Source organism: Erinaceus europaeus, chromosome 11 (assembly GCF_950295315.1).
Source record: "Erinaceus europaeus chromosome 11, mEriEur2.1, whole genome shotgun sequence".
Taxonomy (NCBI): Eukaryota; Metazoa; Chordata; class Mammalia; order Eulipotyphla; family Erinaceidae; genus Erinaceus; species Erinaceus europaeus.
Window position 1 is genome coordinate 11854118 of NC_080172.1, and position 26471 is coordinate 11880588.

At 38.0% G+C, this 26471-nt stretch overlaps 1 long non-coding RNA gene across 2 annotated transcripts in view; it reads left to right on the top strand.

The window, feature by feature from the left end:
• The window catches only part of LOC132541196 (uncharacterized), a 154414-nt gene extending 128968 nt beyond the window's left edge, over positions 1-25446 (top strand). The window contains exons 4-5 of one of the 2 annotated variants that reach the window (XR_009552365.1): positions 22063-22154; positions 25334-25435. This is a non-coding gene — a long non-coding RNA (uncharacterized LOC132541196). Of the gene's footprint in view, positions 1-22062; positions 22155-25333 lie in introns of both variants that reach the window. The other variant, XR_009552366.1, reaches the window with a different exon arrangement.
• Positions 25447-26471: the final 1025 nt, after the last annotated feature.

Sequence of the window (26471 nt, forward strand, 5' to 3'; positions counted from 1 at the left end):
TAAGGAAACCTGTTATACATTTTACTGATTCCATTTAAATATTCCCCATCACTGCCTGCAATCAGTGTCCTGCCTTTGACTCTTCTAAGATCCAAACAGAAAAGAGGGGTCAATAGCAAAGGGGAACAGTGTTTATTTGTTAAGTGTTTATTTGTTAAGGTTGAGTTGTTTCTTTCTTTGTTGCTAAGCTCACATTTGTATTTTAACAGGACTGTGAATTGTCAAAAAATATCAGCCTGGAACCACCACTTTCTTTCTTGAAAATATATGGGAGCCAATAGTCAGAGATGAGCTGGTCTGATTCTGTGAAAGGCAGCATTCTAAGTCCTGCCTCTGGGGGCCAGGCAGTGGTGCACTTTATTGAGTGCACATTCCAAGTCCTGCCTCTGGGGGGCAGGCTGTGGTGCACTTTATTGAGCGCACATTCTAAGTCCTGCCTCTGGGGGGGGGCAGGCAGTGGTGCACTTTATTGAGCGCACATTCTAAGTCCTGCCTCTTTGGGCCAGACAGTGGTGCACTTTATTGAGCGCACATTCCAAGTCCTGCCTCTGGGGGCCAGACAGTGGTGCACTTTATTGAGTGCACATTCCAAGTCCTGCCTCTGGGGGCCAGGCAGTGGTGCACTTTATTGAGCGCACATTATCACTATGTTCAAAGATCTGAGTTGGAGCCTGGCTCCTCCCCTGCAGGAGAACTCTTCATTAGTAGTGAAGAAGGTCTGCAAGTATCTTTCTTTCTCCTGCTCTGTATCCCCCCTCCTCTCTCAATTTCTCTCTGTTGCATCAAAATAAAAATAAAGTAGAAAGCAATAAAAAGGAAAAAAAATTTGCCACCAGGAGCTATGGATTCGTAGTACTGGCACTGAGGCCCAGCCATAATGCTGGTGGCAAAAACCAAACCAAAGCAAACAAACAAATCTCCTGCCTCTGTGAAGAGTCACAGGCATAATGATCTGACACGTGATACTCATCAGCTGTCATGACAGATACACAGAAACAGCCAGTTCATGATGGCTGATTTCCATACCCATCATGTTCAATTCCCAGTTTCCAGAAGAAAGGAATGGTGAAGTATGGGAGGAGGAAAAAGGATAGGAAGTGTGCTGGGGTTTGATGATGGAAGGTGACCTATGCTGAGAGAGAGTGTGTGTCTTGTAGACACCTATCAGGGGAGATGAGATGTTGGATGTATATCAACAATTATACTATAAACCATCGACCCCCCAATAACACAGGAAAAAAATGATGTGGCCACCTCAATGCATAGATAACACCAGAATAGAAGACATATTTCTTGACTCTATTTGTAAAACTTCTGAAAAATTACTCACTGTAACCTCTCCTCATGTATATATAGTGTGGGAGATCTCCATAGCAAGAAGCCCTCTTTGGGTAAGTTCTCTCAGTTGTGACAACTATTCCTGGCTTTGATTCCTTCATGGGCTGGACTCAGATACCCATGTTCTTTAATGAACACACCTAGAATCCAAATTTTGTCCATTTTTTCAATTGACACTGACTGTTCATGAAGAGAGATAATATAATTGGTTCCCCACCTCTACCGTACTGAATCTTGGAGTGAATTACTTAACATGAAGTGCTTACTTTCTGGATGCTCATTTATGGCTTCTTTTCAGCTCCTGCTATTATGAAATATTCTGTCTTTGTCCTAGGTTATGGCTTTGTATCAGTGATCCTTCCTCCCTCCATTTTTTCAGTGCAGTATTGGAGAATGAGTAGCCTAGCTAGGATCTCTAGTTTTGGCCTTGTCCATAGTATAAACCAAGTGATACTATGGCTTGAGAATAGGACCTCAGTCATAGCAAGGCATGGCCTCTAGTAGGTGAGCTATTTCTTGGTCTTTATAACTCCTTTAGATATTAGTATTTTAATTAACCTCTGACTGACTTGTTTTTGCTGTGCCCAGTCTTGGGTGAATACAACTTATTATTATTTTTTTTTTTGACTCTCACAAATCTGAGTGATCAAGTAATAATTATTATAGTTCTTTGTCTTCATTGAACTATCTTCCAGTCAAGATAAAGTCACCAGATTCTGTACCTCTAAACTTTATGGAAAACAAGAAACAAGTTAGATTTTTCCACAAGTTTTCTCATCATGCACTGCACTAGTTCTGTAATGGAACGGAATCAACCATAAAGAAAAAATAATCAAACTGACATTATATAATTCATCAACACTAGAATACTACAATTAACCTTCAAAATTCAAATAAAAAGTCATTTCAGGCTAAGATTGTCTCACATTCATATTACCCATCAAAAGCAGAGACAGATTAAAGTAATTTCACTTGTGCGAGAACTCAGAAAATCTACTTCCTCTGCAAAACATTGAATATTTTTGAGGATGTACACCACTCACACAAGTAAAAGAAAGACATTAACCCCCCAAAAAGAGGACACTGTGGGTTTTAGGAAACAGCAACTCCAACTCCCATGAAGAGGGACAAAGCTAGCTGACAGGTCACATGACAACAAAACCAGTTTAATTTATACATGACGTGATAGCAATCCCATTCTAAAGATCTCAATATTAAAGAAATCCAGGGGGACTGGGCGGTGGTAAACACGGTTACATGCATATAGGACTAAGGGCAAGGACTCCTGCAAGGATGTGAGTTTGAGCCCTCTGTCCCCAAGATGAAGGGGTACACCTCAGGAGCAGTGAAGGTGTCTGCAGGTATCTCTTTTTCTCTCCCTGTACTTCCTCTTTTCTCTCAATTTATCTCTGTCCTATTGAATAAAATGGGGAACAAATGGCTGCCAGGGTCAGTGGGTTTGTAGTGCTGGCACTGAGCCCCAGTGATAAGCCTGGACGGGGGGAGGGAGGAAGAGAGGGAGAGGGAGATGGAGAGAGGGAGGGAGGGTGAGAGAGAGAGAGATCTAGTATAATCATATTACAAATGAGAACTTGTAAAACCTTCATTCTTCTTCTAGTGTTTGCCCTTCTTCCGTAGCCAGTCAACAGCGTCAGGTTGAGCCTGATGTAAAGTTTCGAGACCTCCTCTGAATCTGGAGAGGTGGCAGTCGTTGACTATGTGGGTCATAGTCTGTCTGGAGCCACAGGGGCAGTTCGGGTCGTCTCTGGTCCCCAGCGATGGAACATAGCGGCGCACCGGCCATGGCCTGTTCGATAGCGACTGAGGAGGGCCCAATCATAACGTGGTAGGTCAAAGCCGGGTTGATGCTCGCAGGGGTCTGTGATGAGGTGTTTGTTCTTGACCTCAGCTGACTGCCAACTCTGTTTCCAAGAGACGAACAGAGAAGTTCAGTGTAGGCATAGGGGACCAGATTGGGTGACGAGACGTCAAGAGTTGGACAGGGTGGGCGAAGATATCCGCGTATATTGGCAGGTGCGGTCGAGCGTAGTCGTGGGAAATGAACTTAGATGATGCCGCATCCCGACAAATATCTGGCATCTGGTGGGGCGATGTTGCTAAGAACTGGCAGCCATGGAACCGGGGTGGAACGGATGGTTCCAGAAATTATCCTCATGGAGGAATATAATTTGGAATCGACCAAGTGGACATGGGGGCTACGGAACCGTACTGGGGCACAGTATTCTGCAGTGGAATAGCAGAATGCCAGAGATGATGATCGTAGTGTGGAAGCGCTTGCGCCCCATGAGGAGCTCGCCAGTCTTGCAATGATGTTATTCCTCGCACCCACCTTTGCTGCAGTTTTTATGAGATGTTTGTGAAAACCTTCATGATAAGCAAAATACAAAACTGTAAATGTTGTTCAGTGTTCCATCATGAGTTGCTCTCTTATTTATTTTTTTAGCGATTTACATTTTAGTCTCACTTTTCCAAAAAGACCTGTTTAAATGGAGAATTGATGATGCATTTATGGAAAAAGTAGTGCTAGCTTTATTAGAGAAAAATATTCACCCTTTAGAGCTAATTCTGGTTTATGTCCTTCTTTTAATTGTGTACAACTTCACTAAAATATTTCGCAGAGGAAGCAATTTTCTGAGTTCTCCAGGATGGCAGGGCCCAGGCTTGACCCTACCTTAAGGACAAAGCAGGCACACCATCCAAGCAAGCTATCCTGCCGACCCAGGAAATAAATACTACTAATCATTGTATCTCATGTTCTTACTTCCATCTCTGACACTCAGAAAGCACGGCACATATGCTTTCTAATATCTGTTATTATTATCATATATTACCCTTATAATAATTATTATTGCTCTTCTCTCCACAATAGTTTTTCTTTATACAGGTTTATGTTGATGGTTATATGTACATGTACTAAAAATCTTGTATAAAATATAATAGAAATCATATTAACAGAGAGACTTCTGAAATTCAGATAATCGTATCTGTGTTGGGGTTCATGAATCTGATTTATTAACTCTTACTCCAGGAGCACATGATTTGAGTTTATCTATAAGCCCTCCACAGAAGCAAGGCTTGACGGACTTCATTCACAGTGAATTCCGAATTAGCTCTAAAGAGTGAACATTTTTCTCTAATGAAGACAGCACAGAGGCTGGGGGGTTGTGCATCGGATTAAGTGCACATAGTGCAAAGCGAAAGGACTCATTCACAGATCCTGGCTGGAGCCCCCTGCTCCCCACCTGCAGGGGGTTGCTTCACAAGCAGTGAAGCAGGTCTGCAGCTGCTTATCTTTCTTTCTTTCTCTCTCTCTCTCTCTCTCACTCTCTCTCTCTCCCTGTGTATCTCTCTGTCTCCCACTCCTCTCTCAATTTCTCTCTGTCCTATCCATTGGGGAAACAACTGGCTACCAGGAGCAGTGAATTTTTAGTGCAGGCAGTGAACCCCAGTGATAACCCTGGAGGAAAACAAACAAACAAACAAACAAACAAAAAACCCACCACTTTTTCCATAAATCCACCATCAATTCTCCATTTAAACAAGTTTTGGACAAGGGACACTATAACATAGATGACACTGTTTAAAATGAGTAGACATTATTATTTAATAAGCAAGATCTCCTCCCCCCCCCCATCACTTGTTTTCTTGGTTATATGGCCTGGCAGTAATTTAGTTTCTCTACATCTATATATTTTTTTTCTTAAAAAAACTCATTTTGGGTGCTTAGTTCACATTGCACCCAGCTGAGCACACACTTTAATTTACCATGTACAAGTGACAGATTTCGAGCTTCTGGTCACTGCCTGCAAGGGGGTTTCTTCACCAGCATTGAAGCAGTGCTGCAAGTTTGTCTTTTGGTCTCTGCCTCTCAACCTCTCCTTTCCCTCTCAGTTTCTTTTTTACCTCATCAAATAAAATGGAAACAAAAAGAGAGAGAAGGAAAGAATAGGAAGAAAAAGAAAAGACAAGATATGGAGAAAACAAAAAGAGAGAAAGGATAATAGGCAATTGGGGACAGAGGATTCATCAAGAAGACACTTAAGTCCAATTAGAAACCGGGTGGAAATTTTAAAAGAAATAAACCAACAACAACCTCCCCCATCTGCATTTTTTGGTTCTTCTGGGCACATTTCTGCTTTGTTATGCACACTGCCAAGGTCCCCAAGTCAAGGTGAAACTTCAGTGAAGTAGGGTCCCTTCCTTTCTGTTCCTGTCTGGTTTTATCTGGAAGAGTAAACTCAAGAGTGATGAAATCCCAGCAACAATAACAGTTGTTTCTTTTGAGTTATCCAGAGTCATGACTCATTGAGTAAAAAATAGGAGCAAGGAAAAATAACAGTAGTCAAGGTTTCTGTGCTGGCACACTTCTGTGGCCTCATAGTTGTATATTCCAACATTATTTCAAAAAACTTATTATATTATTTGCTTCCAAAGTTTAAATTTCTTCCGTGGGTATACCTAGGCTTATTTTTTTCTAAATATTTGGACAGAACATGATATTATGTAGCTCATGCATCTTTGTTCATTTGTAGATGTGTTTCCTTAAGAACTGGTGTATTAGTGAACTCTTCTCTACACAATGAGATAGAAACGATGTGTTATTTTCTTTTCCAAGAAAACTAAATTGATGCACAGAATGATTTTTTTTTTGCTGCTAGCCTGAATTGCAGCAGAGGGGTACAGTTGCCTTATTAAGATGAAATTTCAGGTTTTATTTATTCTGAGAAAGAAAGCTCTACCTCCAAATAAAGAGTTAGTCTAGGGACCTGGCTCATCTGTGCTGCTGTATCAAGTGGAGAAGTGATCGGGTGAAGATTATAGCTCACTCTTTATATTAGTTTATTTGTAGGTAGGAAAAAATGAGGAATTGGAGAAAGTATTAGCTCACATTAAAAGGTAAAACACAAAGAAGCTTCTGTCAACTCGGGCTGTGCTTGTTGATTTCCACATAACAACCTAGTCTCTGGTGTCATTAAAAGTATTGCTCTCCTGAGAAGAGCCTGAGGTTCTTTGCCTACAAAGCTGAATAAACCTGGTGTATCATTTTGTCATTCTTTATGAGAACAGTGGCCCTGAGGATCTTAAAAAAAAAAAAAGATACCAAAATTATCTATGTTATATCTTTTACAAAAGGCTGTACCCATGTGTGTTTAGTAAATTTTGTGATATAAAGCCAGTTACTATCACAATTTTTTTAGAGTTAACACCAGTCCGGAAGATGTTTTGGTCAGTAGGATTAGTGAGATTTATTTGCATGATTTTTTAAAAAAAAGACCTTGCAATGTGTAGAATAGTATTTTTAATTTAAAAGAATGTATACCCATACTCTAGAAAAGGTGAATACTAAACTGTTTAGCATGGTAATATGTAGAAGGGGACATAGAAATCTAATGTACTGAATTAATATTTTGTAGGGAGAGGTCAGTGCTACCCCACCAGTATTGTATAATTGGTTTTATATCTGGATATGTAGAGTTGGCCCACTGGTACTCTGAATGGGCAGGCTGGCAATTCCCCTTTCCTACTGAAGTAAGTGACAAATGAAGCAGAGGGTATCTGGAGATACCCTGCCTTAAGTGGTGTATTGGTGATCTCTACTCTGTCCACTCTATATTGTAAACAGAGCAGGAAAAAAATGAACGGAGATGGAGACAATGGTGACACAGAACTCTGGTGGTAGGGAGGGTGGAATTATGCCTCAGTTATTTCGTAATTTTGTAAATTACTAATAAAGATAAAGTAAAATAAATTCTAAGAAAGTGGGTAGAGGCATGAGGCCAGACTTATCTGACTGAGAGCTAGTGCAGGCCAGGTGGTGGTGCACCTGGTTGAGCACATATGTTATAATGTACATGGACCCGGGTTCCAGCCCCCACCCCACCCCTGACCCCACATGCAGGAGGAAGGCTTTGTGAGTGGTAAAGCAGTGTTGTAGGTATCTCTTTGTCTCTCTCCCTCTCTATCACTCCTGTCCCTGTCAATTTCTGGCTGTCTTTATCAAAGAAATAAAGATAATAAAAACATTTTTAAAAAGAATTATTAAAAAAGAGAGTTAATGTTATATTTGGACAAACAATACGAATATCCATTGCCAGCAGGGGAAATGAGAAACACTAGGAGGAGATTATACTAAATTAAATACTCCAGAAGAAACAAACACCACATGATTGTATCCATTTATCCAATATATTAATACAAATATATTAAGTAGTTTATTAAACACAGTCCATTTCATGTGGCAGAACTTACGTTTTATTAGCACTAAAAAAGACAAGAGATAGGCCATAGTAACATACACTGATGAAGGAAACTGTCTTAAAATATGCACACAAAAGGTGAGCTTTTGAAACTCAACTAAATGAGCTTCATAGATACCATGTTGTATTTCTAAAATTACTGATTTATTTCCCCTAAATATGGTCTTTTGGAACATAAAAAAAAAAAAACCAAAAAAAAAAACCTCGACTTTATAGCTGCATTCAAAAAACAAAACGTCATATAAGTTTCAAAGTGGTAAGTAGTTTGGGGTGACTTTTGCCCTCATTTAACTACGTGAACCAATTTTTTTAATAGTTACCCAAAATGCCATGGTATTTTCAGTATGCTCTTTGAAGCCAGGCCACAGTCTATTTTTAGAGAGAATGTTATGACTCTCCTTATCTGTTCAACCTGAACTAATGTACCTGTTCTAGATCCACATGGGAATGCATGGTGGGATGAAAGGATTAAGTATTGATTCCTTTTGATTCTATGGTATAGGACACCCTGAAGATTGAAAAAAAATTGTTTAATCTCTTTTAATCAGACAGTGTTCTTTTGGTATGATTTAGAATGATAAGTTTATTTATGGACAGTTGTGGACAATTAAAATCAGTAAATTGGTATCGTGCTTATATAGTGAAGATCTTAGACAGAAGACATGACAATGACAGGCAGACTTGGGATATGGGAGCAGACTTTTTCCAATATATATTTATTCAGAAATGCATTGCAGATGTAGCCTGTTGAGGATGTAGTTAGCTTACTAAACCGTCTCCCAAGTTGTTTGCATCTTCAGTAAAATGACAAATATGGAAGCTGATTATCTGTTTGAGAAATATTCAGACCTGATAGATTTTCAAAGCACAGATAGATGATCAATTTACTTTCAGCCACAACTTTGTTTCTTTGATTTCAACTGGAATGGTATGCAGGCCACTTTAAAGCTATTAAATAGAGTACTTAAAATCTGTGTGACTATTCTCACAATATAACTAGATTCCTATTTGCAAGATGATATTTATTTATTTATTTATTTATTTATTTATAAGATAACTTTTAGATTATTTACTGGTGTCCTCACTACTTCCTGTGACCATTTATTGCATGGAATACTAAACACAAAAGAATAGACAGAACTTTTTCCTAACGTGTGCTACACGCAGTTTTCATATCTCAACCTCTATTTCCATCTCGCTTTCCCTGTGGGAAAAAAATAGGCCAGAGTAATCGTAGGATATTCTTCCCCTACTTACTCCCTAAAACACCTAACCCCTGGATCCACATGCTTAGTTCTTTTGAAATATAGACTTATTTCTCCAAAGCTACTGGGCTGCTTGATTAATAGATTGATTTCCTAATTCAAATAGCTTACCTTTGAAATTTTGATAAGAGCATATGCTTTGTCTAAGTCAAAAACTCAGGTTCGAATTGAGAATTCTGTCACCACTTGCCAGCCTAGCTAGCACAGTTAAGAATTCTGTTTCATTGAAATGAACTATTTCATGAGCTAAAATGTTCATTGTATGCAAGGACATTCAACTGTAATAAAATGTATGTAGACTGACATAGAGTCTCTAGCATGTGGTAGTGATGTGATGATAGACTCCAGGGAGCCATCTGGGGAAGGTTTTTAATGATGGCCTCAGTAACAGATACTGTGGAAGTTGAGTTTTTAGGACACTGAGATTCTTCTTTTCCTTTGAATTTCTGCACTAATTATTCCCTTTCCTTGCGATTTTTGTTAGGAAAAATCATTACCTTTCTTATCAACAGATAATGTATGTGTGAAAAGGTGTTTCTTTGTTGTAGATTGCTTTTTAGAACACATAACTTCTAGAGGATAGAAATGTTGATAGTTTTTTACTAGGTAAATTGCCTTGTAAATATTGTACTTATAGAAAAGAATTCTGACTGTGATGAGGAAAACTATATTTATCATTGAGGAAATTTCAGCTTCCAAAGAAATGTTTCTAAATGGCATGAAACTAGTTACTGCCAGCCTTGATTTTATAATTTATACTCTAGTCTAGCTATATGAACCCAACTTCTCAAGCTTAAAGATGTTAGATGTGCCACAATGAAAAGAATATCACCTTTCATATGTTTGTATTTTTTGCTCTTTATAAGTCCTCTGCAGTGTCATTTCTGGCTACTGAAAGGCACTGTAGAATTTTAATAATCCCAATCTTGGGCACAATTTGTTTGCTCTTCTTGTGTTGAAGTGTCGTGCCTATTCTAATGGAGGCTATGACTATGCAGCTAGTCAGGTGCAAAAAAAGCTTACGGGGAAATATCAGAGGATATAGAAGAATGGAGATTGCAATGACAGACTTTCATTTATAGTCTCTGTTTACATATTCAGAAACCCATATTCTTTTAAAAAATTACAGTGAGATAAATCCAGTAATCAAGTACATGAATGTAGTACCTTATGTGATTCATTTGCATATGGATAAGAAGGTATTTGAAATAGGGCATGACCACCTTAGCAGATTAATAACCAAATTAGTGTATAATAGCATCAAAGAGGAAAAGAGCTTTCCACAGAAATTATTTCTTTCAGAAAGAGAACAACCTTGTCCAGTGTTGGCCGGCTACATTTTGGAATGAATAAATTATAGTTGTGACTTAGTATAGAAAAAATACTGGCAACATATTGTACACTTGTGATAACAAGAGGACAATGTCATTTGCTGTGAAAACTCCAAAGGGAAGTGACAGTCATAGGTCTGAGTAAGTCTTAAATCTTATATAGGAATACATAAAGCAAAAAAAAAAATTGCAAGTAGACTATCTTTCTTCAGGCAATAGTGTGGTATTTAATTTTTTGCCAACAATAAACTCTGATTTTCCCAATTTAATTCTTCTTGCTGGTTTATTATTCTCTCATCACCAAGTTTACTTATTTCAGCTAAATTTATCTAGAGGAACTTATCGTTTTCCTTAAATCTTGTATGTTCATGCTGATATCAAGAGACCTTTTACTTGCCTAATTATCCAGAATTTAAAAAGCTCAATTAAACACTAGATCACAAAATTTTACCATGTTACATAAATGATTAAATGAAGAAATGCATGGCATAGACATGTTTTCTAGGAACAATAAAAAGAATCACAGAATAATATTTTATAAATGTAATTTATCCCATGGGAATGTACAAATTTAATAATACATGAAAATGGGCCATCCTACATTTGTCATTTTTTTTTCTTTTTGTGGAGCTGAGGTCTAGCACATGCACAGTCCCACTGCTCCAGGATCACCTTTTTCCAACTAATTAGAAAGAAAAAGGAGAGAGAGAGATAAAGAGAAATATTGAGAGAGATGAGATACTACAACATTGTTTCACCATTGGTGGAACTTGCCATCATATTCTAATGCGGTTCTTGACCCAGAGCAAGGTGAGTTATCAGATGAGTTATCTCCTGGTCCCTCATGTCTGTATTAATGTCATTCATATAGTCATAATAACAATTACAGAAATATGTTTCTGAAAGAATATTTACAATGTGATTTTTAGATCACACACTAATCTCCATATAAACTTAACAAGTAGACAAGAAGTATATTTACTTTCATGAATAACTTTAGCACATTATAATAACAAATGATTTTTTTCAGGAATGAAATCCTAACTTTTTCACATTAAGGAGATGACTTTTTTGTCATAGAAACCAATTTTTTTCTCAGGCAGGGATCATCAGGTTTTAACATTAATAAATTTGCTAAACCATGCATAGATCTAGACTCTGTTTTTAAAATGTATTGACAAACAGACCCCTTTGTAGGCCCCCTAGGACCTTGCCCTCAACTTGGATCAACAACGTTAGAGAATGTTCCATCCTCTGAAGGAAGGCTGGACAACATACTCTATGCTACACCTGAGGAAGATGGGTCCTGATATTGGGGAAGCTTGGAATGTTCCTACTCATGACCACAGAATGTGAGCTCAGATCTACAGGGATGCAGAGGTCACATAGGCTCCTAAGCTGAATATGGGTCCCAGATCAGATCAAATCGATGGGGTTTATACTCAACAATATGTATACACCTTTCCCATATTTGGGAGCTAATCTCTTCCCTGATCCAGCTTTCTGGTCCTTTTTCCAGCCATGCCATCATCTCCCCAGACAATAACTAGGATCCACCTGCATATCAGATTTCAGGCTCAGGGTAAAAAAAAAACAAAAAAAACAAGTATAGCCACAGGCCCTTTGGAATATAACTAAAATATGCCTACTAGTTATCTACAAAATGGAGACCCACCCCCAACTCTTCATCTGCACTACTCCAGCCTTTAAATTAATGATTAGTCAACAACTTGTTTGGCTTTATATGTTAACTCTCTTTTCAGTCAACAAGTTCAGGTGCTAGCATGATGCCAACCGGACTTCCCTGGACAGACAACCCCACCAATGTGTCCTGGAGCTCAGATTCCCCAGAACCCCGCCCCACTAGGGAAAGAAAGAGGCAGGCTGCGAGTATGGATTGACCTGTCAACCATGTTCAGCGGGGAAGCAATTACAGAAGCCAGACCTTCCACCTTCTGCACCCCACAATGACCTTGGTTCCATACTCCTAGAGGGTTAATGAATAGGAAAGCTATCAGGGGAGGGGATGGGATACAGAGTTCTGGTGGTGGGAATTGTGTGGAGTTGTACCCCTCTTATCCTATGGTTTAGTCAGTGTTTCATTTTTATAAATAAATAAATAAATAAATAATGTGTTGACTACACCTGGGGTTCAAGATCCTGCTCCTCACTTGCAAGAAGGATGCCTCACAAGCAGTGAAGCAGGTCTGTGTCCATCTTTCTTTCTCCCTCCTTTCCCTCTCTATTTCTTTCTGTCCAGTCAAATAAAATAGAAAGAAATAAAATAATAAAAAGAAAAAAATAGTGATGAATTATTAGTGTCAGATTCATAATGTTGGCACTGAGCCCCAGCAACTACTCTAATGGCATAAATAAATAAATAAATAAATGAAATATATGTATAAAATAAAATGTATTGATTAAACTTAACTATTGTGAATGCTTAAATTTAGCAAGTACTGTCTTTATGATGCTTGTACATATACTTTTAGTAAGTAGTAAGCAACTCAAGAAATTGATTATATCTCCTTTACTTAAAAACAGTCTTTTATATAACTAAAATATGCCTACTAGCTATCTACAAAATGGAAGACCCCCCCAACTCTTCATCTGCACTACTCCAGCCTTTAGGTCCATGACTGGTCAACAATTTGTTTGGCTTTGTATGTTAACTCTCTTTTCAGTCACCAGGTTCCAGATGCTACCATGATGCCAACCAGACTTCCCTGGACAGACAACCCCACCAATGGGACCTGGAGCTCAGATTCCCCAGAGACCTTCCCCACTAGTGAAAGAGAGAGACAGGCTGGGCGTATGGATCGACCTGATAATGCCCATGTTTAGTGGGGAAGCAATTACAGAAGCCAGACTTTCCACCTTCTGCATCCCACAATGTCCTTGGGTCCATATTCCCAGAGGGATAAAGAATAGGAAAGCTATCAAGGAAAGGGATCGGATACGGAGTTCTGGTGGTGGGAATTGTGTGGAGTTGTACCCCTCTTATCCTATGGTTTAGTCAATGTTTCCCTTTTATAAATAAAAAATTAAAAAAGTCTTTTAATTATCTTTATTTATTTATTAGACAGAGACAGACAGAAATTGAGAGGGAGAGAGATAGAGAGACATCTGCAGCACTACTTCACCACTCTCAGTCTCCCCTTCATGTGGGGAACAGGGACTTGAATTTGGGTCCTTGAACAATATAACGTGCGCTCAACCAGGTGCACCTCCACCCAGCCCCTCTACTTTACTTTTAATAACATTTTTTGGGAGATAGAGACAAAGAGAAATTGAGAAGGGTGAGTAGATAGGAAGAGAGAAAGAGCTGCTTATAGCTCTGCTTCAATGCTATTGAAGTTTCTCCTTACAGATGGGGGCCCAGGATTTGAAACTCTGTCCTTGCACGTGGTAACATGTGTGCTCTACAAGGGGCTCCACCATCTGACCTCTGTTTTTAATAACTTATTGTGCTCTCAGTAAACTTTCTTTAATAGATATCACTATAAAAATGTTTACTTAATTTTATTTTTCATCACTTTTTAAAAAAATTATTTATTTATTATTAGAGACAGAAATGAAGAGGGTAGAGGGAGAGAGGGAGAGATGAAGAGAGAGAGACAGACAGAGCCCTGCTTCTCTACTTGTGAAGCTTCCTCCTGCAGGTGGGAACCAGGGTCTTGAACTTGGGTCCTTCTGCATTGTAGTGGGTGTACTTAACCAGGTGTGCCACCTCCTGGCCCCTTCATCATTCTTATTGGAGGGGTTAATGGTCATTGACAATTTATCATCTTCCTGTGACTTTTTTTTTTTGTGTGTAGAACACTCATAGACAGACTAGTTAGAAATTACACTTTGCAAAGGTGAGTAGTTTTGCTAGAAAAATCATAGGGGGCCAGGTAGTGGCGCACCTGGTTGAGTGCACAAGTTACAATGTACAAGGACCCAGGTTTGAGCCCCCCGGTCCCCACCTGCAGGGGGAATGCTTTGCAAATGGTGAAATAGTGTTGCAGGTAGTCTCTCTGTCTCTCCTTATCACCTCCTTCCTCTCAATTTCTGGCTGTCTTTACCCAATAAATAAAATAAAGATAATTAAAAATATTTTTTTTTCTTCTTTTTTTTTTTTTTATTTAAGAAAGGATTAGTGAACAAAAGCATAAGGTAGGAGGGGTACAACTCCACACAATTCCCACCACCCAATCCCCATAACCCACCCCCTCCCATGATAGCCTTCCCATTCTCTAGCCCTCTGGGAGCATGGACCCAGGGTCATTGAGGGTTGCAGAAGGTAGAGGGTCTGGCTTCTGTAATTGCTTCCCCGCTGAACATGGGCGTTGACTGGTCGGTCCATACTCCCAGTCTGCCTCTCTCTTTCCCTAGTAAGGTGTGTCTCTGGGGAAGCTGAGCTCCAGGACACATTGGTGGGGTCTTCAATCCAGGGAAGCCTAGCCAGCATCCTGGTGGCATCTGGAACCTGGTGATTGAAAAGAGAGTTAACATACAAAGCCAAACAATTTGTTGAGCAATCATGGATCCCAAGCTTGGAATAGTGGAATTAAAAATATTTTTAAAAGAAAAATGATAGGTATGCTAGACAGACAATATCACACTGATAAACAAAAACACACTCGTAACATTTTCTTGAAGCAATTTATTCATTTCAATATGCCAGTAATCCTAATTCTTTTTGTGTAAAAATCCCTTTATAGTCATATTTATTTCCAAAATAATACTGTATTCTCGATTGAAAATTTTCTATAACCACCATTAGATCCTATATCATGAAGCCTTTTCCACTTATTAGATTCCTTCCTTTGAACTTCCAATTGAATTGTGTCTGTTGACTACAACACATTATTCCTCTCAGTTTGTGTTATTATTCTCTACGCCATGAATGTCTTCTGTTCGCAGGTAAGTTATGAATTTTATTGACCCTCCTAGATTATAGTTCTTTGAAACTGAATCTATATTTTCTTCATCTTTGTAGCTTACTTTCAATTCACTGCTTATACTAGCAACTCAATAAACGGAATGGAAAAACAAATCAGCAACAATTCATGAAATGCCTTCACTGTGCACACAAGTTGATAGACGGAGGAAGAGACAAAAACAGGAACAAACTCTTCTCTGAGAGGGGCTTGTGGTATTTAAGGGATACATTCTTGCACATAAAATATAGCAGTGGATATTCAGGAGTTCATGATTTCCAAAATTTTTACTTATCCTTTTTATTTAGGAGTTTATTATTCTGATAAACTTTCCTTCCAAGAATATACTTTAAAAAAAACATTCTGGAGGGAAATCTTTTATTTTGAATTTCACATGTGCAAATTGCAAAGGATAAATTTATTAGAATAGAAATCTACTTCATCTTGATTCATGAAAATTATAAGAAGCTATTTCTCTAGATATGACACACTTATGTGCACAGTTTATTTTTCTATCTCAAAAGTAAAAAAAGTTGTATATGCAAGTAACCAAACCAGATGTAGACCTACAGAAAGAATCAGGGTAAATTAAATTAACTTTTTCTTTTTAAAAAATTTTTATTTTTGATTGATTATTGGATAGAGACAGAAATTGAGAGGGAAGGGGAGATAGAAGGAACAGACAGAGAGACACCTGCAGCCCTGATCTACCACTCATAAAGATTTCCCCCTGCAGGTGGGGACCAGGAGCTTGAACCCAGATCCCTAAACACTATAATGTGTATGCTTAACCAGGTGTACCACCACTTGGCCCTATTTAATTGTTTCTTACTTATTTTTTTTTGATAAACGATTCATATGAGACTCTGAAGTACACTGAGCAATTGGATTGTCTTAACATTGTATCCTAAAAATCTCATCCCAAGGTTTGAAAATGTTAGCAGTATTTTTTTATTATTATTCCAGAGTTATAGTGACAGCAGAGTCTCAGTGACAGCACTATGAATTCACTGCTCCTAGTGGCCATTTTTTTCCTTTTTTTTTTTTTGTTCCATTTTATTTAATAGGACAGAGAGAATTTGAGAGAGGAGATAGAGAGGAGAGATAGATAGGGAGGGTGCTTCACCACTCATGAAACTTTCCCCCTGCAGGTAGAGAGTGGGGACTCAAACCCAGGTCCTTGTGCTTAGTACTAAGTATGCTTAATGAGATGCTCCACCGCCTGGTCCTCTAGTAGTATGTTTTGGGGAGAAAAATTTATACTGTTATCTCGACTCATAGCTAATCTGAGGGCTGCCAAACAAAACTTTGTAACATATATAAGCTATATAATTTTCTTTTTAAGTTTTAACAGCCTTTATTCCTGTCTTGGCCCTAGATAAATAATTTTTTAAAAGGTGCTAAAGCATCAGGACACAAAACAGTTATGAATTATTAACTACTGTGTAAAGAAGAAGAAAAAGGGGGAGAAGAAGAAGAAGGAGAAAGAAAAAGGAGAAGAAGGACGAATAAAAAGGAGAAGGAGATGGAGAAGAAGGAGGAGGAGGAGGACAAGGAGATGGAGGAGAAGAAGGAGAAGGAGGAAGAGAGGAGGAGGAGGAGGAGGAGAAAGAGAAGGAGAAGGAGAAGGAGAAGGAGAAGGAGAAGGAGAAGGAGAAGAAGAAGAAGAAGAAGAAGAAGAAGAAGAAGAAGAAGAAGAAGAAGAATGGCATAGAACGGGAATCATATATTCACACCTGACCCTTCCCTTTTCCAACAGTTGTTGCCCGAAGCATACATCTCTTTCTACTTAAAAGAGCTGCACTTGGTAGTGCTTCCTTTTTGTCATTATACAACAGATTTTCAGTTATAGTTGGAATTTTTGAAGAACTGTGTTTTAGTTGATAGGTGTTTTAAACTAGTAAGTAGAGTATTGATGTGTGGGTGGGTGTTTGTCTCTTTCAGCACTCCACAGCTGAATGTCTCAGGCATCTGCCTCTGAAGAGTGGCGGAACCTTCAAGCCAATGCCTATGTATAGTCTGTATGAATCCATGCCAGGCAGAGTCAATCTTCCCTCTGCCTGCTCTCCTCTTTATAAGTGTTTATAGTCAACACACACACACACACACACACACACACACGTGCATATTATATGTTTGTAAAAGTTAAAATGTCTCAACTCCATTATTATTCATATTTTAACATTTGTGATGTTTGGGTGAGTCAATCAATGTATACTCTTAGTGTGGTAATATATGTGCTGTCATGATCAAAGCTAAATCAACATGAAATTAAATGCACTTGAAAACATTATAGATCTATTGTACTTTTTCTTTTTTGCCTGAAAGTTTACTGACTCCAAGCTGTCAAATTTGCTTATTCTCTTGTGTTATGTTTCCATTATTCTTGCACTTAAATAAGCATTATATGGTGATTCTGAAGAAATAGAAAGGAATGGTTCACTTTAGTTTACATAAAAATATTCTCTAAAACATGGGATAATCAGGTTGCAAAGAGATGAAAATGGTTGATGTTTAGAGCAACATAATTTTGGATTATTTTTTAAAAGGAAGACTTTCAGGATATTTTAAGAATAAAAAGTTCAAAGATGGGATGATATCATAATGGTTATGCAAAAGACTTTCATGTGTAGGCTCTGAGGTCCCAGGTTCAATCCCCAGCACCACTACAAGCCAGAATAGTCAGTGCTCTGATCTCTCTTTCTCTATATATTTTGTAAGGAAATCTACGCAAACATCTTTTTCTTTTTTACTCTATTTTTATTTACTTATGACATAGAGATAAAGAGAAATTGAAAGGGGAGAGGAGATAGGGAGAGAGAGACACCTGCAAACCTGCTTCATCACTTATGTAGCTTTCTCCCTGCAGGTGGGGACCAGGGGCTTGAACCTGGGTTCTTTCACACTGTAATGTGACATTTAAACAGGTGTGCCACTGCCTGACCCCTACTCTCTCTCTCTTGCTCTATGTATCCTTCTTTCTGTATCTCTCTTTCATTAAGATAAATACATATTTTAAAAAGAATAAAAACTTCAGCTGTTACCATTTTAACAATATTGCAAGTCATGTGGACTGAATTCCATCGCTCAACTTTAGTATTGTACTTTTTAATTTTTTGTTTTTAAGTCACCTTACTGGAGGTCAAGGATGATTTATAACATTTGTCACAAGCTCACCTTTTGAACAGGTGTGTCTTGGACAATGTACTTGTTGGAAACTGAACTATTGTGAGGTATATGTGAGTGTGTGTGCATGTGTGTATGAGAGACAGAGCTCAGATGAGAGAGCTATGGGTTACTGGTGTAGTCCATGCCAATGGCAAAATATTTATTACACTCCAAGCTGAAATTTATGAAGTGAAACAAAATTTGCATTCGGTGTGTTCAACCACATGAAAACTGTATAGAGAACTTTTTTAGCATGCAAAAAAGAAAATTGGTTTAAATATAGTATCTCATAATAGCACAACTTGTACCAAGTATATAATTTGAGGAATAATTGGGTAATTAATTGAAAAAATTTGAGCAGTTCCAAAAGCTTGTCCATTTTTTTTTTAAAAAAATTGGAGCTCAGATGGAGTATGGCAGGCTATGAATACATCACTTCTTTGTGGCATTGAATATTAATTTTATAAACTATTCTAGTTCACCTAATTTGTAAAACTAAATATAAAATGCAATCCATAGGACACTGTTTTTTACATTAACCAATATATCAGCACGTTTATCAAAATTACTGTGAAGACTTAAAATTCTAACTGTCTTCTTCACCTTTTAAAATAATATTTCTTTACAAATATTTTTAAACTTTATTTATTCTGAGAAAAATTGAGAGGTACAGGGAGACTCCCATTTAAGCCTAGAACCATCAATACTTAGCATTAAATGTCATAGCATATTATTAATTTAATTTTACAAAGTATAGGCAAAATTTTTAATTTGAGTGAAAACAATACTGATACAGAATTTCACAAAGTAGTAGAAGAATAAAGTATATTGCAGGATGCTTTGTCTAAAACAGTAAGAAAGAGAAGACGACGCTTGAAGAAATTATGTCACAAATCTCAGTAACTACAGCTCATGTCATAGAGTCAAATTTAAAAGAAAAGTAGTCTGTTACATAAAAAATGTTAAACCTCAAAAAAAGAAGTTAAACCTCAGGGCTGGGGAGTTAGCAGAGTGATTTGCAATTACGTTTCATGTCTGAGACTCTGAGGTCCCAGGTCCAATTCCCAACACCACTACAAACCAGAATTTTTCAGTGCTCAGTAAAAGATAAACAGATAAACAAACAAACAAACAAATAAATAAATAAGCAAATAGTCACAAAATGTTAGATAAGGGGCCAGGTGGTGATATATCCAGTTAAGTCCTCAAAGTACTACGCACAAAGACTCGCTGAAGGACCCTGCATTTAGCTCTAGCTCCCCACCTGCAGGGCGGTCGCTTCACAAGTGGTAAAGCAGGTCTGCAGGTATCTTTTTTTTTTTCTTTTTAAACTTATTTTATTTTATTTAAAAAAGGAAAGACTGACAAAACCATAGGATAAGAGGGGTACAACTCTACACAGTTCCCACCACTAGAACTCGATATCCCATTCCCCCTCCCCTGATAGCTTTCCTGTTCTTTATCCCTCTGCGAGTATGGACCCAAGGTCATTGTGGGATGCAGAGGGTTGAAGGTCTGGCTTCTGTAATTGCTGCTCCCTGAACATGGACGTTGACAGGTCCATCCGTACTCTCAGCCCTGCAGGCATCTTTTTCTCTCCCTCTTTGTACCATAAAATGCACAACTGATTTTGAAGATTTTTATGAAAACAATAAAGTAAAATATGCTGTTTTTATGCTTATAACTTGCTGAAATTATTATAGTGGATCTGTTGGATCACATAACATATTTTTCACACATCATATTTTTCACTTTTAAAATTTAACTACAAAATGTGTTTTTCTTGATATATTATTACAGAATACTTATGTGTATTCATCTTTCTTGAATTGTGTGATTTCTCGATACTAGTAGTTTGTAAACATTTCTTATACACAAGGGGGCTGGGCGGTGGTGCACGTAGGACGAAGCACAAGGACAAGTTCAAGGATCTGGTTAGAGTCCCGGCTCCCCACCACAAGGGGGTCCTTCACAAGTAGAGAAGCAGATCTGCAGGTGTCTGTCTTTCTCTCTCCCTATCTTCCCTATCCCTTTCAATTGTCCTACCCAAAACAAAACCAAACCAAAAAAAAAAAAAAAAAAAGGCCACAGGAGCAGGCACTGGCAGGCACTGAGTCCCAGCAATAACCCTGAAGGTAAAAATAAACAAAAATAAAATAATTTTAAAAAAATTTCTTTATTGGGAGATAACTTGTCGAAAGCAAAATACAGTAGTTTGTACATGCATAACATTTCCCAGTTCCACATAACAATGAACGCCCCCACTAGGACCTCCTCTGCCATCATGTTCCAGGACCTGAACCCTCCCGGACATCCCAGAGTCTTTCACGTTGGTGCAGTACACCAACTCCAATGCAAGTTCTGTTTAGTGAAAACATATTTTTTACATTCCTTTTTTCCCCCCCGCAAATGTTTTTTGTTAGAATTTCTCGCCTGCACGATTCCATCAGGCTGGCTGAGGACTTTGAAATGGGAACTTGGGAGAGAGTTTAAAGTGAGTAAAGTTGTCCATAATTCAATTTAGTCCAGTCATAAGTCTTTTAAAGTAGTCAGAGAAAAAATAAAACAGTTTAAACCAAGATTTACTATCAAAGTAAAGCAAGGATAGTTTAGCACCTCTTCTTTCCTCCCTTCCTTCCTTTAAATATTTATTTTTCTTGCCACTAGGGTTATCACTGGGCTTGGTGCAGCACTTTGAATCCACCAGTCCTATGGACCATTTTTTCTTTTCTTTTCTGTTTTATTTGATAGGACAGAGAGAAATTGAGAAGGGAGGGGAAGATAGGGAGAGAGAAAAACACCTGCAGACTCTGTAGGTGTGGTGCAGGAGAATAGAACACAGCTCTTTAAGTACCCACTGCCAGGATTCCACAAAGCACATTTTTTTTTGCCTCCAGGGTTATTGCTGGGGCTCAGTGCCTACACCACGAATCCACTTCTGGAGGCCTTTATCCCCCCCTTTCTTTCCCCTTTTTGTTGCCCCTGTTGTTGTAGCCTTATTGTGTTTTTTATTGTTGTTGTTGATGTCGTTCGTTGTTGGGTAGGACAGAGAAATGGAGAGAGGAGGGGAAGACAGAGAGGGGGAGAGATAGACAGACACCTGCAGACCTGCTTCACCACCTGTGAAGCGACTCCCCTGCAGGTGGGGAGCCGGGGGCTCGAAACAGGATCCCTAGCTGATCCTTGTGCTTTGCGCCACGTGCGCTCAACCCTCTGCACTACCACCTGACCCCCAAGCACATTCTTTTTAGCGGAAGTAGAAGTTATTAACAAACCAAGAGTTTATTAAAAGAGGTCCCTGAACTAAGATTAATTACTTATGTGACTCTCATCCACTTAGAAAGTGAGAGTAAGAACATTTACTATGTGGAAATGTGGGAATGTCTCCTCTTGATAACAATCCTATAAATCAACATTTCCTCAATAAACTGATAATGGGATTGGAAATAAATAAATAAATAAAATATTTTAGGATACAGATAAAGGGAAGAATGCAATCTAGTGCTCATGCATACATAGTTCTCTCTAATATAAAATATTTATAGATGTAAAGATATTTACATAGACATTTATATAAATTACAATTACCTAGGAAATTAGAGCCATATGTAAAATATAAATGGGTATTATCAACACTATACTCTGTATCATTAGTGTGAATCTTTGCAGAATGTTTGACTTACTCTCATTAGCTTCTAAAAGCGCTTAAAATTACTCAGGATAATGGATGTTGTTTCTTTTTATTTACTCTTTTCAGCATAACTTCAGTTTTTATGATGATGTTACTCTATTTTCAAATGAACTTGAATGTGGCAAAGAAAAGAAGTAGGAAGATCAAGCCTGCACATGGTAAATAGACTAGTCTTATTAAAATGGAATAAATACTTGATTCTCTCTGACGATTCTGTGTGATTGACATAATACACGGCAGCAACAAATACGCCAAATAACATTTGCTGGAAACAAACTCAGAAGCTGAAGAGAGTCAGTTTTCATGTACTTTCTTTCATAACGATTTTGAAGTATTGAAGAACTATAATTTTTCTTTTCTTACCTTTATTTATTTATTATTGGATAGAGACACTGAACATTGAAAGGAAAGAGGGTGAAATTCAGAGAGACACCTGCAGCCTTGCTTCACTCCTGAAGTGTTCCTCTTGTAGATAGAAACCAGGGGCTTGAACCTGGGTCCTTGAGCATTGTTAACATGTGCGCTTAACCAGGTGCACCATGACCTGACCCTTATAATTTTTCTCTAACTTAATACTGCAATGACAGAATTTCTTGAAATATAATTTTTACACACACATTACGTATTTCAATCATAGTTTGTTTTTGGGTTTTTTTTTTTTTTTTTTTTGCCTCCAGGGTTATGCTGAGGCTCGGTGCCTGCACTCAGAATCCACTGCACCTGGGGGTGGGGTGGGAGCTGTTTTCCCTTTTATTGCCCTAGTTGTTTATTGTTGTTGTTGTTATTATTATTACTGTCATTGTTGTTGGATAGGACAGAAAGAAAATGAGAGAGGAGGGAAGACAGAGAAGAGGAGAGAAAGACACCTGCAGACCTGCTTCACTGCTTGTGAAGCCCCCCCCTGCATGTGGGGAGCCCCAGGTTCAAACCGGGATCCTTACACCAGTCCTTGTGCTTTGCACCATGTGCACTTAACTCACGGTGCTACCACTTGGCCCCCTCAATTATAGTTTTTGTATAACCATAATATTCCTGTGATATTTTTGACAAGTTTGTCTTACACCTGTGATCTGTATATGCTATGTTGTTAATGAACGTATTTCTCTTCCCTCAAACTGTAGAAGACCAACTGTTTGATACCAATCTCCAAACTAGTCTGGCAAGAGATATAGCCTTTTGCTATAAAGTCCCCTCTCTTGGCATTATTACACTGAAAAAGGGGGACAGTTGTCCTATGCCTCTTCAAGTAAAATTTAAAAAGTTAAGAAAAAAAATTGTTTCTAGCACCCTGCTGCAGGGTTCTGATAAAAATTCATGATTTTTGTTCACTACCTGAGTAAATTTCAAAAAATTACCAGTGAGGACCTGTATATGGGTAATTGGAAGAAGAAGATAATTTATTAAATATTTTTTTAATTTAAGGTTCATTAAGTTTATCAATTTGAATGATTGATAGAATACCCACAAGGCACCAACCAGCTGTCTGTGGAGTTCACATTACACAAACACGATGTGGAACAAAAGATTATGGGAAATGAAATTACATACATTTAAAATTGTATGTGTATAAAGTTCAACAGTAAGTAATATTAAACTATATCATTAAGAGTCATGCATTTTAAAAGAGAACTTGGAGATATTTCTGGGATTCTGGCAATGTCCTATTTTTCTCTCTTTCCCAAAAACGTATTTCCTTACTTTGTGTTAATTGGGGGTGTACATTTTTCTTTTATCATTGTATATATGTTATATATTATTATAGGATAGTTTTCAAAATAGAGATTTCTATTTTTGAAATCAAAGAAAATTTGGTTAATTGCAACATTGGAAAGAATCTTGCAACCATGCATTTTCCAGTCAGTATAATACATCAAAGACTAGTTGTGGGTAAACTCTGGGAATGAATGCTCTTCAATAGGAGGAATATATGATTTTTTTCAGCTGGATTCATTTCTGCTAAGTACACTACAGGGCCTTTTGCCCTCTTCTCTGTAAGAGCAGGCTATAATGCCAAGGCATGTAATACATTTTGAATCCGTACAAGATCTTTCTTCCTGCTGTGCTTAATTTCTGAAGCCAATGCTGTCACAAAAATAGATGCAAATATGATGGCCAGCAAATATGATGGCCAGTGGAAAGATTAAGTACCATTTTCTCTCAGCACTGCATGACCCATACTGTAAATTGGCCTTGTGTACTCTGCTTGGGCAGAACAGCCACCCATGTTTAAGAAGGATTGTTTTGAGGTAGAGTAATATTAATAGTTGGAAAGTTACTTTAAAAATCATGGGCAGTTGTTTGTTTGTTTTTGCCTCACGAACAAAAAAAATTACCAAGTGAGTTATTTCAGTTCTCGTATTTCACTCTGGTTTTGCCAGAAGAAATATTTATCAAAAATATTAAACAATATTTACTAAGTGTGGTTATTCTAAAAATGCAAAATATATGTGTTTTAAAATCTGTTGTGATTCAAACTTCAAACTAATTTGACCATTGGAGTCATATGTTAATGGAAACATGCCAGATCTTAAAAAATATTTCTAAAAATGATACGTGGACGAAAATGAGGGCTTCCGTATGTGTCTCAAGTAATAATTTGTCTAAATGATCATATAAGTGTGCTTTATTATTTATTGATTATACAGCCATCTCAATAAACAGACAGTCCTTAGTCAAATAGGCATAATTTAGCAAAGAATTTGTCCAGCCTTACACAACCTTTCTGTACCAAGTGATTGCTTGTGTTGTAGAGATAGATTACCAGACAAAAGATCCATATTAATTTTTTTAAATTTTTTTAATATTTATTTTTATTTATTCCCTTTTGTTGCCATTGTTGTTTTATTGTTGTAGTTATTATTGTTGTCATTGTTGTTGGATAGGACAGAGAGAAATGGAGAGGGGAGGGGGAAGACAGAGAGAGGGAGAGAAAGATAGACACCTGCAGACCTGTTTCACCGCTTGTGAATCGACACCCCTGCAGGTGGGGAGCCAGGGCTTGAACCAGGATCCTTATGCGGTTCCTTGTGCTTAGCGCCACCTGCGCTTAACCTGCTGCGCTACCGCCCGACTCCCCAAAATATCCATATTCCTATTTATGTGAATGTTAATTTACCTCACATTCGATGTTACTAAATAAAAAAAAAAATATCTTCACTTGTGATATGATTTAAATATAAGTGAGCTGTGTATACACTGGACTGCTCCACACTGCTAGTCCTGGAGGTGAAAAATATATTCACATCTGTGGATTATCCAAACTAGAAGTTTTAAATAACATTTGACTTTTCCAAGCTTATCTTTCCTTTTATTTATTTATATATATATTTATCACCAGATGATTGGTGGGACACAGTGCCTGCACAACTTGGTGAAGCTTATCCCCATCTGTGGAGTAAAGGGGCTTGGACACGGGACCTCATGCGTGAGACCGTGTACATGCTACCAGGTAAGACACCTTTCCCCCCTACTCCCCCTTATGTTTCTTTCTTATGTTTCTCTAAAACTGCTTATTTCCTCGAGGACTTATTAAGTCATTTTATTGGAGAGTTAATGATTTACAATATAGTTGTTGGCACATGGAAACAAATTCTCAAGTTCCTATACTGCATATCTGAAGAGCTTCACCACCAACATACATCTTTCCCCATCATGTTCTAGGACTTCCGCTCCTTCTTCACTCCCTCCCTTCCTCTTATTGTACCAAGTCTTGTCCTTTGAAGGAATAGATCACACGCTACCCAGGTTTCACTTTGTTTCTTTACTTTTTATTAAGTTCCATCTGTAAATGAAGTCACGTACTCTTTGTCTTTCTCTTTTTGATTTACGTCCCTTATCATGATTCCTTCACGTTCCATCCAAAATGAGGCAAAGGAGATAATTTCAGCATTTTAACAGCTTACTAGTATTCCATTGTGTATCTACACCACACCTTCCCTAACCACTGGTCTGTTCTTGGGTGTCTGTGTTGCTTCCAAGCTTGGGCTGTTATAAATTGTACTACTATAAGACATAGGAGATCTCTTTAGGTAGAGATTTTTGATTCCTTTGGAGGCATCCTCCCTGCAGGTGGGGAACCCGGATCCTTGACGGGTCTTTGTGTTTAGTGTACTATGTGTGCTTAACTAAGTGCACCACTGCCCTCTCTCCCCCCCTCCCCCAGAGTAATCTTTTCATTTTTAGCTTTCTTAAAATGTACTGGTCTCAGCTTATGTCCAAATAACAAGAGCTGCATCCCCTACACAATCTGAACTAGTTTCCTTATGTGATTCCCCTGGTCTCTCTCTCTCTTTTTTTTCTTCAAAATCTATGACCAGTCATACAAATTTGTATCTAAAACATCCCTAATTCCCTGTGGTCCAGAGATATTTCTTGACATACTTCTCTTCTTATGTATCTCTTGTTTGCCTAACTGAAACTAACATTTCAAATTTGACCAGATGGACCACATCTTCTGTGGAGTCATCCCTTTTCCT